This window comes from Armigeres subalbatus, chromosome 2, assembly GCF_024139115.2.
Source record: "Armigeres subalbatus isolate Guangzhou_Male chromosome 2, GZ_Asu_2, whole genome shotgun sequence".
Classification (NCBI taxonomy): Eukaryota; Metazoa; Arthropoda; class Insecta; order Diptera; family Culicidae; genus Armigeres; species Armigeres subalbatus.
The window spans coordinates 104264095-104277250 of record NC_085140.1 but is presented as its reverse complement, the minus strand read 5'-3'; the positions used below and the strand labels follow the sequence as shown (position 1 = coordinate 104277250).

The window sequence follows — 13156 nt, the reverse complement described above, 5'->3', positions numbered from 1 at the left end:
TATTGACTAAACTTTTACTGTTACCGTATGAAAATTTTGAGAAACCCGTATGAGCAATTTCTTCGAGAATTCTGACGAAATCATTCGCGAGTTCTAGGGAGCTCCTTTAGGAATTCCGGAAATTCACCAAGGAATTCTCCAGTATATGATCCAGGAATTCCTTCATGAACAAAATCAGAATTCCCTTCGAGAATTCTTCCAAAATGTCGGAAAGAATTCTTTTCATGGTGGATTGCCATGAAGAATTCCTGGTCGAATTTTTAGAACGCCTGAAGGAATTCCCAGATCACCTATCCGGATACCTGGTTGGCTACAACCTAGATACACCTATGCCTGGCGTATTGTAGAGCTCCATAATCGTCGGTCTTGGGCGATGTTCCCCGAACGTTTAGGGTCCCCAGGTCCGAATCCACCGCGTGCAGCCAGCGTGTTCGCCGGCCTTAGTCCGGTGCTCTGTTCAATATTCAATATTCTATTTTCGCTATTCTTTCTTGTGCCCAGCCCACTGTAGTCTGCCGTATTTTATACGATTCACAATATTTTCTTCTTTGTACACTTGATACAGCTCGTGATTCATGCGTCTGAGCCACACACCATCTTCTAGTTTCCCGCCAAGTATTATACGCAGCACTTTCACTCGGAAACTCCGAAAGCTCTCCGGTCTACCTCCTTTAACGTCCACGCTTCATGTCCATAAAGAGCCACTGGTAGAAGTCCCCCCGGAATTCCTCTGGGAAGCCGGGATTTTCACAACGATTTCCTCCCGGTATTCCATCAGGAATTCAACCAGGAACTCTTCCAAATATTCCACCGGGAATTCTACAAGGAGTTCATCCAGGAATTCTATAGGGTAATTTTTCAAGAACTCTATAGGGAATTGCACCGAGATTTCTTTCAAAAATTCTATCGGGTTTCTCAAGAATTCCTCTGGATATTTTTCGAGGAGATCCTCCAAGAATTTCTCCAGAATTTACTCTGGGTATTCCCAGAGTTGAAATTGATATTCAATAAAATATACTTTTGAAAAAATCTTGGAATTTTTCCAAATACTCCTCCGAGAATTCCTCTTAGAACACTTCCAGGAGTTCCTTCAAGAACTCTTTCAGAAATTCCTTCAGGAAATCCTCCAGAAATGTTTCTAGAAAATTTATTCCGCGAAATCCTTCAGGAATTCTTTCAGGAATTGCTCTGGGAATCTTTCGAGGAATTCCTTCAGGGGTTTCTCCAAGACATCCTGCGAACTACTCCGGGAATTCATTCAAGAACTCCTCCGGGAATTCATACAAGAAATCCTCCAGGACTTCCTGCAAGAACTCATCCAGGAAATCCGGAAATTACTCCAGGAGTTTCTCCGGATATTCCTCCAAGAACTCCGGTTGTTTCCCGAAAAACTCAATTGGGAAATAATTCTTTCTGGATTTCCTGCGAAGATTCCTTCAAGAATTTGCACCGGGAAATTCTCCAGGAATTCCAGCGGGTATTCTTCTAGAAATTCACCAGAAAATTTTTACAGGAATTACACCGAGAATTCCTCCAGGTATTCCATCATGAACTCCTTCAGGAACTCCACAGGAAATTCCTCCGGGAAATTCACCGAGAATTAATCTGAAATGCCCAGAGTTAAACCTGATATTTAATTATAAAATACTTTATGAAGGTTAATAAAAATCTAGTACCTAATTTCTCAAAATACTCCTTCAGGAACTCCTCCAAGAACAGAAATTTCCCAAGGATTTCCTCCAAGAGCTTTATTTGGAATTCTTACAAGAATTCCTTCGACAATTCTTCCAGGAATCCCTCAGGGAATTCCTCCAAGATATCCGGGAATTCCGTCCAAAACTGTGAAAATTCCTCCAGAAACTCTTCTGGCAACTCATACAAGAAATTGTTTAGAACTTCCTCCAAGAAATCCTTCCGGAATGTTTCCAGGAATCCCTCCATGAACTCCTCCGAAAATTCCACTAAGAACTTAGCCAGGAATTACTCCAAAAACTCCGGGAGTTCCACAAAGAACTCATCCGGGAATTCCTTCATGAACTCCATTGGAAATTCCTCCAGAAATTTGTCAAGAAATTCCTACAGTAAATACTTCGAGAATTCCTCCAGGAGCTCATCAATGAATTCTTCCAGGCATTTTTCAATGAGTTCTTCAGGGAGAACTCTTGCAAAAAATCCTCCAAAAACTTCTCCGCGAATTCGTATCCTCCACGACTTTCTACAAGAACTCCTCCAGAAATTTCTTCAAGACCTCGTCCGGGAATTCCTCCAAGAACTCCGGGAGTTCCTCGAAGAACTTCTCCTGAAATTCCTCCATGAATTTCTTTGGGAAATCCTCCAGAAATTCCTCCAGAAATTCGTCCGGAAATTCCTCCATGATTTCCTCCAGGAATTTCTCCAAGATCTCGCCTGGAAATTCCTCCAAGAACTCCGGGAGTCCCTTGAGGAACTCCTTCGGATATTCCTCCATGAACTCCTTTGGGAATTTCTTCCATGAGTTCTTCAGGGAATTCCTCCAGGAGTTTGCCCAGGAGTTCCTCAAGGAATTCCTACATAAATTCCTCCGTAAATCCCTTCATGAGTTATCCCGAGAATTCTCCCAGGAGTTCGTCCAGGAATTTCTTCGGGGATCCCCCCAGGAATATCTCCAGGAGTTTCTCCGGGATTTCCTCCAGGAATTCCTTCAGGAGTTCCACCGGGAATTCCTCCAGGAATTTCAGCGAGAATTCCCAGAGTTGAACTTGATATTCAATTGAAAAACACTTCACTTAAGTTCAGAAATATCCGGGAATTTCTCTGAATACTCCTCCGGGAGTTCTTCCATGAGTTCCACAGGAAGTTCTCAAAAAAAAATCACCAGAAATTCGTCCAGTTGTTCTACCGGAGATTTCTCCAAGAGTTCAACTAGAGATTCCTTCAGGAGCTCCCCCAAGAATTTCTTCAGGAGTTTTATTAGGAATTCTCCAGAAATTTATCCAGGAATTCATCAAGTTCAGGAGTTCCTCCGGGAGTTCCTCCAGGAGTTCCTCCGGGAGTTCCTCCAGGAGTTCCTCCGGGAGTTCCTCCAGGAGTTCCTCCGGGAGTTCCTCCAGGAGTTCCTCCGGGAGTTCCTCCAGGAGTTCCTCCGGGAGTTCCTCCGGGAGTTCCTCCGGGAGTTCCTCCGGGAGTTCCTCCGGGAGTTCCCCCAGGAGTTCCTCCGGGAGTTCCCCCAGGAGTTCTTCCAGCAGTTCCTCCGATAGTTCCTCCGGGAGTTTCTCCGGGAGTTCTGCCAGGAATCCCTCCGGGAGTTCCTTCAGGAGATCCTCTGGGAGTTCCTCCGGGAGTTCCTCCGGGAGTTCCTCCGGGAGTTCCTCCGGGAGTTCCTCCGGGAGTTCCTCCGGGAGTTCCTCCAGGAGTTCCTCCGGGAGTTCCTCCAGGAGTTCCTCCGGGAGCTCCTCCGGGAGTTCCTCCAGGAGTTCCTCCGGGAGTTCCTCCAGGAGTTCCTCCGGGAGTTCCTCCGGGAGTTCCTCCGGGAGTTCCTCCGGGAGTTCCTCCGGGAGTTCCTCCGGGAGTTCCTCCGGGAGTTCCGCCGGGAGTTCCTCCGGGAGTTCCGCCGGGAGTTCCTCCGGGAGTTCCTCCGGGAGTTCCTCCGGGAGTTCCTCCGGGAGTTCCTCCGGGAGTTCCTCCGGGAGTTCCTCCGGGAGTTCCTCCGGGAGTTCCTCCAGGAGTTCCTCCGGGAGTTCCTCCAGGAGTTCCTCCGGGAGTTCCTCCGGGAGTTCCTCCGGGAGTTCCTCCGGGAGTTCCTCCGGGAGTTCCTCCGGGAGTTCCTCCGGGAGTTCCTCCGGGAGTTCCTCCGGGAGTTCCTCCGGGAGTTCCTCCGGGAGTTCCTCCGGGAGTTCCTCCGGGAGTTCCTCCGGGAGTTCCTCCGGGAGTTCCTCCGGGAGTTCCTCCGGGAGTTCCTCCGGGAGTTCCTCCGGAAGTTCCTCCGGGAGTTCCTCCGGGAGTTCCTCCGGAAGTTCCTCCGGGAGTTCCTCCGGAAGTTCCTCCGGGAGTTCCTCCAAGTTCCTCGGGAGCTCCTCCGGGAGTTCCTCTAAGAGTTACTCCGGGAGTTCCTCCGGGATTTCCTCCGGGAGTTCCTCCGGGATTTCCTCCGGGAGTTCCTCCGGGAGTTCCTCCGGGAGTTCCTCCGGGAGTTCCTCCGGGAGTTCCTCCGGGAGTTCCTCCGGGAGTTCCTCCGGGAGTTCCTCCGGGAGTTCCTCCGGGAGTTCCTCCCGGAGTTCCTCCGGGAGTTCCTCCGGGAGTTCCTCCGGGAGTTCCTCCGGGAGTTCCTCCGGGAGTTCCTCCGGGAGTTCCTCCAGGAGTTCCTCCGGGAGTTCCTCCGGGAGTTCCTCCGGGAGTTCCTCCGGGAGTTCCTCCGGGAGTTCCTCCGGGAGTTCCTCCGGGAGTTCCTCCGGGAGTTCCTCCGGGAGTTCCTCCGGGAGTTCCTCCGGGAGTTCCTCCGGGAGTTCCTCCGGGAGTTCCTCCAGGAGTTCCTCCGGGAGTTCCTCCAGGAGTTCCTCCAGGGATTCCTCCGGGAGTTCCTCCAGGATTTTCTTCGAGAGGTCCTCCAGGAATTCCTACGGGAGTTCCTCCAGTAATTCCCCCGGGAGTTCCTCAAGGAGTTCCTCCGCGAGTTCCTCCAGGAATTCCTTCGGAAGTTCCTCCAGGAATTCCTCCGGGAGTTCCTCCAAGAGTTCCTCCGGGAGTTCCTCCGGGAGTTCCTCCAGCAGTTCCTCCAGGAGTTCCTCCAGCAGTTCCTCCAGCAGTTCCTCCAGCAGTTCCTCCGATAGTTCCTCCGGGAGTTCTGCCAGGAATCCCTCCGGGAGTTCCTCTGGGAGTTCCTCCAGGAGTTCCTCCGGGAGTTCTTCCAAAAGTTCCTCCAAGAGTTCCTCCGATAGTTCTTCCGATAGGTGCTCCGATAGTTCCTCCGGGAGTTCCTCCGGGAGTTCTGCCAGGAATCCCTCCGGGAGTTCCTCCAGGAGATCCTCCGGGAGTTCCTCCAGGAGTTCCTCCAGGAGTTTCTCCGGGAGTTCCTCCAGGATTTTCTCCGGGAGTTCCTCCGGGAGTTCCTCCGGGAGTTCCTCCAGCAGTTCCTCCGGGAGTTCCTCCAGGAATTCCTCCGGGAGTTCCTCCAGGTGTTCCTCCGGGAGTTCCTCCAGCAGTTCCTCCGGGAGTTCCTCCAGCAGTTCCTCCGATAGTTCCTCCGGGAGTTCTGCCAGGAATACCTCCAGGAGTTCCTCCGGGAGTTCTTCCAAAAGTTCCTCCAGGAGTTCTTCCATGAGTTCTTCCATGAGTACCTCCAAGAGTTCCTCCGATAGATAGCAATTCTTGGAGAAATTCTAGAACCAATTCCTGAAGGAATTTCTGGAGAAACTTCTGGAGGAATTCTTAAATAAATTCTAGTAGGATTCCTGGTGGAAATCTTGGACGAATTGCAGGACAAACTCCTAGAGGACACCCAGAACTAACTCCCGTACAAATTCCAGGAGGAACTTCTGTAGGTTTTCCAAGAAGAATTTCTGAAGGACTGCCAGAACGTATACCTGGAGAATTTCGAGCAGTATCTGCTGAAGGAATTTCAGTAAGATCTCCTGAAGGAATCTCCGGAAGATTTATAGGAGAAATTTCTTGAGGATTTTCTAAGGATTTGAATTGGATTTGGTATATCAATTAGATTTTTATAGGATTTTGATAAGATATAGAGTGGATACAGATTTGATTTATTTGGATTTGGATAGGATTGGAAATGATTTTAAAATTGATTGGATTGGACCTTGGATTGAATATAGATTTTATTGCCGATCATAAAAAACAAAATGCAGGATTTCCGAAACAAGTCCTGCAAGAGTTTGCTCTGTAAAAATCCCCATGCGATATCTGGTTAAACAACCGAAGAATATCGGAATTTTTTTTAAAAAACGCTTTTGCGAATATCCGGAGCTTCTGAAAAAATCCCAATGAAAAACAAAAACATGGAGGAATCGTCCATCTCTAGCGGGATCACCAAAGCAATTTCTAGAGGAATTCTTCAATGAATTGCTGTTATCACCGCAGGAGAAGATCCGATACACAATGACCAAAGGATTCCCTGAGACGGAAGAATAACTGATTAGAACTGAATAACCACTTTTTTTAAGCGATTGATCTATTATTTATTTAGTTTTCTGGGATCATAGCTGTGAATAACACTTTGCAATAATTTTGCTGCGAATGTTGCGAGTACCGATCCACGGCGGTGATATTCCTTCGCGCGCTGTTTGGCCACATACTCCACATCGACCGTCAACCTTAAATCGATTGTAATTAAAGTTATTCATCGTTCTACAATACATGTGCCAACATTAATACCTTTTTCATGCAAAATATCCTGCTCCGCTGCATTGTCCTGTCAGACACGATTCATGAGACTGGTTCTATTGATTTCCGTCATCCGGACCGAGGACAATCTCTTCAACTTCAGCTGCTCCAAAAACTCTATACCACTTTTTAAAAATCGGGACAGCCTAGTCCGCTAAACGCCTTCTGTACCGCATCCTTCGTAGACGATTGGTTTCAGTGGTATAAATGCTGGACCGTTTGGCAAGTGTATCCTTGACCCTTTTCCACCGCTGGCCTTTCATTTAACCGGAATGTGATCCCGGAACGCTCTTGGAAAATACTGACCAGGCACCAACCTCCACGATTTTCCATTTCACAAATTTGAACGAAACTCGCAACATAAACAAAACAGAATTATTGTTGATTATGTATAATTCTATCATTCTCACACGCACACTCTCTCACTTCACTGCAGAGTAAAAAGTGGCTGCGTGCTTAATATGAGTTTGGTGCTTACCAAATAGGGTATTAAAATTAATCTCGGATTTATTTTAATCTGTATTAAAACTAGTATTATCCTCGTTGGAGCTTACCGCCATTAGAGTATCTCGCTCGCTTGCACGGCTTATTGGCCTGTATCAAGTGAAAAGTCCCGTTAAGAAATAGACGCCAGCAGCGAGCAACAAGCGTAAAAAAGAAGAAGCCCTTCAACGCGTTGATGATGATGACGCTTTGGCTGACAAAGAATCGGGATACAAGACACTAGCTACCCGGATAAAAAATATGATTAGAATATCATAAATTTTACTGTTACATCACCAATCAAAACATAGTAGTTACCATTGAATGTAATGGAATTTCAACAATTAAATCACATCAGAAATAATGGTTTTCCACGATAAAATGAATAGTAAATGGGACTTTTACAATAAAAAAGGGGGGTTGTTATGTATCTTTACAATAAAAAAATCGAAAATTTTCCATACAAAATTCAGAGCAAAACAATTGATTTAACGGTTCTTTAATGGGATGAATTCGAAGGACAAAACCATAGAAAACAATGTGTTTTAAATGTTTTCTATAACGTTTTTTATTGTTTTACAGTAAAAATACAATACGTTTTGGAATACATTTCACACTAATATAACAATAGAAATTCAATACAATTAATTGCTTTACGGTTTATTTTATTACTTTGATTTGAAATTTAATTTGAATTTTAGATTTATATATTTTATTCTATTGTTGAGCGCTCTTCATAGCTTCTCATTGGCCATGCCGTAATGCTACGTTTAGACAAGGCAATTAAATTGAGCAAGTCGCTTGAATCGAACGCGAACTGAACGTGTAAACACCCTAAGGGTGCGGCCAGAGTAGACGCGAAGTGCGAAGCGAAGCGAAGCGTCCATACGATTTGACAGCTCCTTATTATTGATTGTTATTCCTTTGTGTGTAATTTTCGCGCCGCGTCGCGTAGACGCGTCTACTCTGGCAGGCACCTAATTCAATTCACTTGAACGGAAAAAAAAAGTTGAACATGTTCTTTTGGCAAGTCAATTGAATTCAACTGAGTTGTTCAATTCACTTGCCGTGTCAAAACGTAGCATAACGCAACAACTCAGTTGAATTCAATTGACTTGCCAAAAGTTGAACATGTTCAACTTTCTTTTCGTTCAAGTGATGTGAATTAAGGTGTTTACACGTTCAATTCGCGTTTGATTCAAGCGACTTGCTCAATTCACTTGCCTTGTCTAAACGTAGCATAAGCAGGAACCAATAACCTGGTTATTAGTTTCTGGCATAAGTGTTGCTGCTGGTGAAGAGTGTTGATGTTCGTATATGGCGGCGCTGATTGTGGCCGCTGTCTTTCGGCATCCTTTCCAATTAACCATGCTTTAGAACTTCCGTGGAGATGCGCCTGTGGATGATGAACATTATAAAAGAATGTCAATGTTCTTCGAGAGCACATAGAAAATATAAAGAAAAGTTACCTTTATCAGCGGTGGGTATGACGGCTGAGTGAGCTTCATAAATAGTTCTGAAAGAAACAAGTCAAACAAAATATTAACTAAAACGTCAGATTTGCTTTGGCGATAACAATCAAGAACCCCCCCGGGAAGCGTTTTATAGATTTCCCCGCATGGTCATTTAATTGAAATCTTCAGGTGCTAACAACACTTACAAGTACTTACCACCATTACAAGGCACAGCAGCCAATGATCCATTAGTCAACCACTAGCAGAATTTAAAAGAGCAGGAAGCAACGAAGAGTCCTGCACTTTGACTGTTCGATTTTTTTATTTTTCCCTAGCCGCAAACAAAACATTACACGCTTAAATGGAATTAGTTTTCCACCAAGTAAAAACAAAATTAAAAAACTTATTTTTTTTTATTAATTTTAATTGTTGTAGAAATACGGTATTTTAAGATCTGCAATATAATTTATATATAAAAAAACCAAAATAAATATTTTTTTACTCAACATTGGAAACTATTGTTATTTTATGGTTTTTATTGTTTCTTCATTATAATAAATACTTCAAAAATTAATTTAATTTTTCAGATTCTAATCTTTAAAAATTGATTTTTGATGAACAAAATGGACTAATTTAAAAATTTGGTCGAAAGTTTAATTAACATAAGCGAACCATAATAATATTATAAAATGTATTGGTGACATTTGGATTTATTGTTCTTTTGAGGTAAATACAATATAGATGTTTTTCAACCGTAAATAATCTACATTAAACGAACAGTCGATTGTATTGTTTACCATTCAATCCATAATATTCCAATGGATTAAACCATATAAGGTACTGTAAATTTTTATCCGGGTGATTAGCCCACCAATTGGGAAGCAGAGAAGATTCAAAATTAAGTAGTATAAAAGAAAAGTGCACTCGCTCGCAGATCATTCAGTCTTTTTTATACCATCACTAGAAATTCGCGGTTATTTGAAAAGATCGTTTTCTTACTTTTTGCACTTAGCCGAAGCAAACAGCCTTTTTCAAGGCTCTAAGAGTTAAAAATAATGTTCTCCTTCAGTAGCTATCGCACGGATTAGAAGGCCCTTCAGTGGAAGGGCTGAGATACAGTCTACATCCCCTGCTGAACCAACTTGTGGTTTATTTAAGGCAGTCCTTCAGTGGGAAGGTTGCCACTGTCGAGGCTAATATTTCGTGACCGGACAGATACTTTCTGAATTTATTTATCCAAAATAGTTGATGTGAGAAATTTGGACATATTATGTATCTTAAAGGCATGGTCAAGTCAAGTCCTACGTCCACTTAGCGGTTATGTCACAGACATTACCCACTGTTCGTTTTTTATTTTGAAATCGTTAAAAGCATGATAATATCAGTTATTTACATTCAATTGAAGGTCATATGCATAGAAATTGTAATATGCACTGGGCACACACAACCATTCAAAAGTGTAAGAAGGGTTGCGTTCACTGTAGGTGGATTAAGTCGGGTTTTTTATATATCATTCGCCATTCGCTGCAGAACTTCAATTTGCTTAAACTGACAGAAAACATGTCTCTTCAAACTTTTCAGAGAAAACATAATACATTTCTAAATTTTTAAGCACAAATCGGACTTAGTATAAATTTTAATGTATAATAATATTCTTTTTATACTAGGCTATGTTTTAATCTGATAAATCACTAAAATGATTTGGTTTTAAACTATACTTGTTTAACCTCAATTCTGAGTGAGGACATCCTGGCTATACGACCTGGCGATGGGCTAAACTAAGATGAATACACAGCTAGGTGTTTCAATGTGCTCACCCGCATAAATAAAAACCATCTGCATTACTGTAATTATTATTCATATGAATCAAGCTATATGGTTACTATACATATAATAATAGACTTAACATGTGATTGTAACTTTGTCTAGAACAAATACCACACACCATTTTAAATCTGCAACACCATATACAATAATTTCACAACATATTGTTTCTTTACATTTTCTTATAATCCATGTTTGATTTTCTTTAGAAAGAAAATGATAATCAATTGTGACTAGCCATCAACAGATATAGTAACAATATTAAATGTAGCTATGATATAGTCGTGTATCCTTTAAAGCAAATTTATTTTCATTGTGATTCCACACATACACTTAAAAACCATATGGTTGAATGATAAAATAATAGCAAGCGTTCTTTTTCTGCAATAAGTGTGCGTAACTATCTCAGGCGTATATCTATAGTTATAGTCCACGGTCATGTTTTGTTTAGAACTGAAGATTGCGGGTTGCCTTGTGTAGACAGTCGCTACGATAGTGATTTGTTGTGCAATATTTTATTTTATTTGTTGCATCACCAAATGGTAAATATATAATCAAATTCATCCATGCAGTATAAATTAAATGTTTATATATAAAAATTGTTGATCTTGATGTTCTTTGCTTGTTTTTTTTACAGGGATCGAAAGGATGCGGTTCTCCAGGTACCAAAATGGTATCCCTTCACGTCGCAAATTCCGCACGCGGCAGTAAGCGTTGGCGTTGGCGTTTTTTCCAAGGAACTGATTAAGAATTGCCCCGTCTGATTGAAGGCAACCTCTAAGTGCTGGTCGTGCGTGGCCACTACGCGGGCAACCAGGTCAGTAAAGTTGGGCAAGTTTGGCGCAAAAAGTTGTCGTTGAACGAATTTGGTGGACGCGGATATTAACCCGTCAAAGTGCCTAATTATCCCGGCCCGCTGTACCTTTGTATGGCGAGCGGTGCTGTCCAAGTATACCGAGAAAACTGCCGACACTTCCACCGTGGAAACCAAATTTTGGACTTCCGGCAACCTATAGGAAAACTGTTGCTATCGTTTATTTCCAAACAAAAACACGGAAATAATTAAAAAAGAGTCTTGGGAAAAGTCGGGAAAAGTATTATGATTTATACATATGATTTTCCTAATAAAACATAATTATCATGCAACATACTTGTCCTATTTTCATTAAATTACTGAAGAAATACCACTAACTGTTTTTGGCAATTGAAGATAAGAGAAACGGCCCGTCGATTTTTTTTCATGTATCATTCTACCATATCCACATTATTTACCATACTGTTTAATCAGAGAAAAAAGGACCATATCACATATTGTGCAGCGATAAAAATGTATTGGAAAATTCCCTTTTTTGTACAGTAATTATACTTAACCGCCCATTACCCACATGGTTGATTAGCCAAACACAATATAACATACTGTATGAACCATTTATGATGCGGTCAGTTTATCATACTTATAAATAGCAATCTAAATAGCAGAAGTAACGTTATTTATGGTCAGGAATGATCTTTGAGATGGTCCAATTATGGTTCATAATTATGCGGGCAGTTTATGGACGAGAAGAAGGCGGGGATGAAAAATTCATTTTCGGTGCAAAACATAAACAAACCGGCTGGCTCTCCCATACTAAAATCCAAGATGGCTGAATCGTGAATTTGGCAGGTTGGAACACCTAGTGGTGTATTAATCTTGGGCTAAACAATTAGGTTCTGCAGCACGACGTCACGAATGAATTCGGTCCTCGTCGAATGAACTTTTTTGACAGTTCAGTAGTACCACAGACAAACAGACATAACACTCGTGAAATTCTAATCGTTCACTGATTTACCGTCCAATTTAAATAATCATTAGTTGGCCAATCGTTCACTCGTGGCGCGCGCATCGGATTTGCTCGAGTTTGACGTTTGCTCACTACCGCCATCTGGTTTATGATTTGCCTAACATAGTGAAAATAACAGATGTCGTTAGTGTTTGTACAACGATGAATTAGATGAGTGAATATTCAATGTGTTATGTCTGTTTGTCTGTGGTAGTACTTTCCACTGACTCCGACAAGGATCGAGTTCGTGATTGGTTGGCTGCCCCCGAGTCCAACGCGAAGTACTACACAGAAAGAACAAATACTATTTTATTAAATATATTGTACTTTACTTCTAAGAAGTGATATTTTTTCCTTAAAATAAAAGTGAAAACTTTAGAATCGAAAGTCATGTATTTAATTCAATCATATTTTTCGTCGGGTCTGAGTATCAATTTTGAAATTCATGTTATGAACATAAAAGTGTTTGAACTTTTATTTTCAAAACACTCAATGTGAAAAAAATCACCGTGACAGATGACTCGAAAAAAAAGTGTGTTCTGAAGTGCTCGCACGCTTGAGAAATATGTGTATATTTTCTTCCAATAAAATGTAGAATAGAAACCGCAAACTTCTTAAAAACGTTTGGAGTTCTAGTAACTTAGATGTGTACATAATTGGTATATGATGGTGAGGTAAGTAACACTTGTAAATATCATTTAACGTTCGCAAAGTCAATTGTTATTTCTTCGTCAAATTTAATATGCTTTATTCTTTATTGCAACTTTTTTATTTCAGTTCCCCAGATGTCGAGCCGGAACATAACCAAGCATGGAGCTATTAAAACCACAGGGTTCTGATGTCGACAAACTAATCGAAACTACAGCAAAGATGACAACTCGGAAGGAATGTTATCCGTTAGACTCGCCTATGTTGTTGGCCGCACAAATCTTCGAATCAACACAATATTTATTAAAGGCAATTTATGTGGCCGACGCAAGTCATAGATAACATTGGGCAGGAGTACCCTGAGAAATGAGTAAGAAAATCATTTGGCATTAAGAAAAAATATAAAAATAAAGTGTAGTGAAACAGTTATTACCCAAATTTGATTGTCAAAATAATTGAGACATAATTTTGTAAAGATCGTAAGGCATACAAAAGATGAAGAAATTGCCGGTTTGGACTTACGATCATTCCAAAATTTGTGCTTGATTGAATTAT

At 42.0% G+C, this 13156-nt stretch overlaps 2 long non-coding RNA genes across 3 annotated transcripts; both read right to left on the bottom strand.

Annotated features, from left to right (window-relative positions):
• Positions 1–6124: 6124 nt before the first annotated feature.
• LOC134214834 (uncharacterized) lies at positions 6125–7028 on the bottom strand. 2 transcript variants are annotated; one of them, XR_009979932.1, is made up of 3 exons: positions 6927–7028; positions 6364–6724; positions 6125–6302 (listed from the first exon to the last, which is right to left on the bottom strand). It is a non-coding gene; the product is annotated as an uncharacterized LOC134214834 (long non-coding RNA). The 2 variants fall into 2 exon arrangements; XR_009979931.1 differs by having other exon boundaries at positions 6851–6986.
• Positions 7029–7499: 471 nt separating this feature from the next.
• LOC134214835 (uncharacterized) lies at positions 7500–8669 on the bottom strand. Its single transcript, XR_009979933.1, has 3 exons — positions 8526–8669; positions 8325–8371; positions 7500–8251 (listed from the first exon to the last, which is right to left on the bottom strand). It is a non-coding gene; the product is annotated as an uncharacterized LOC134214835 (long non-coding RNA).
• Positions 8670–13156: the final 4487 nt, after the last annotated feature.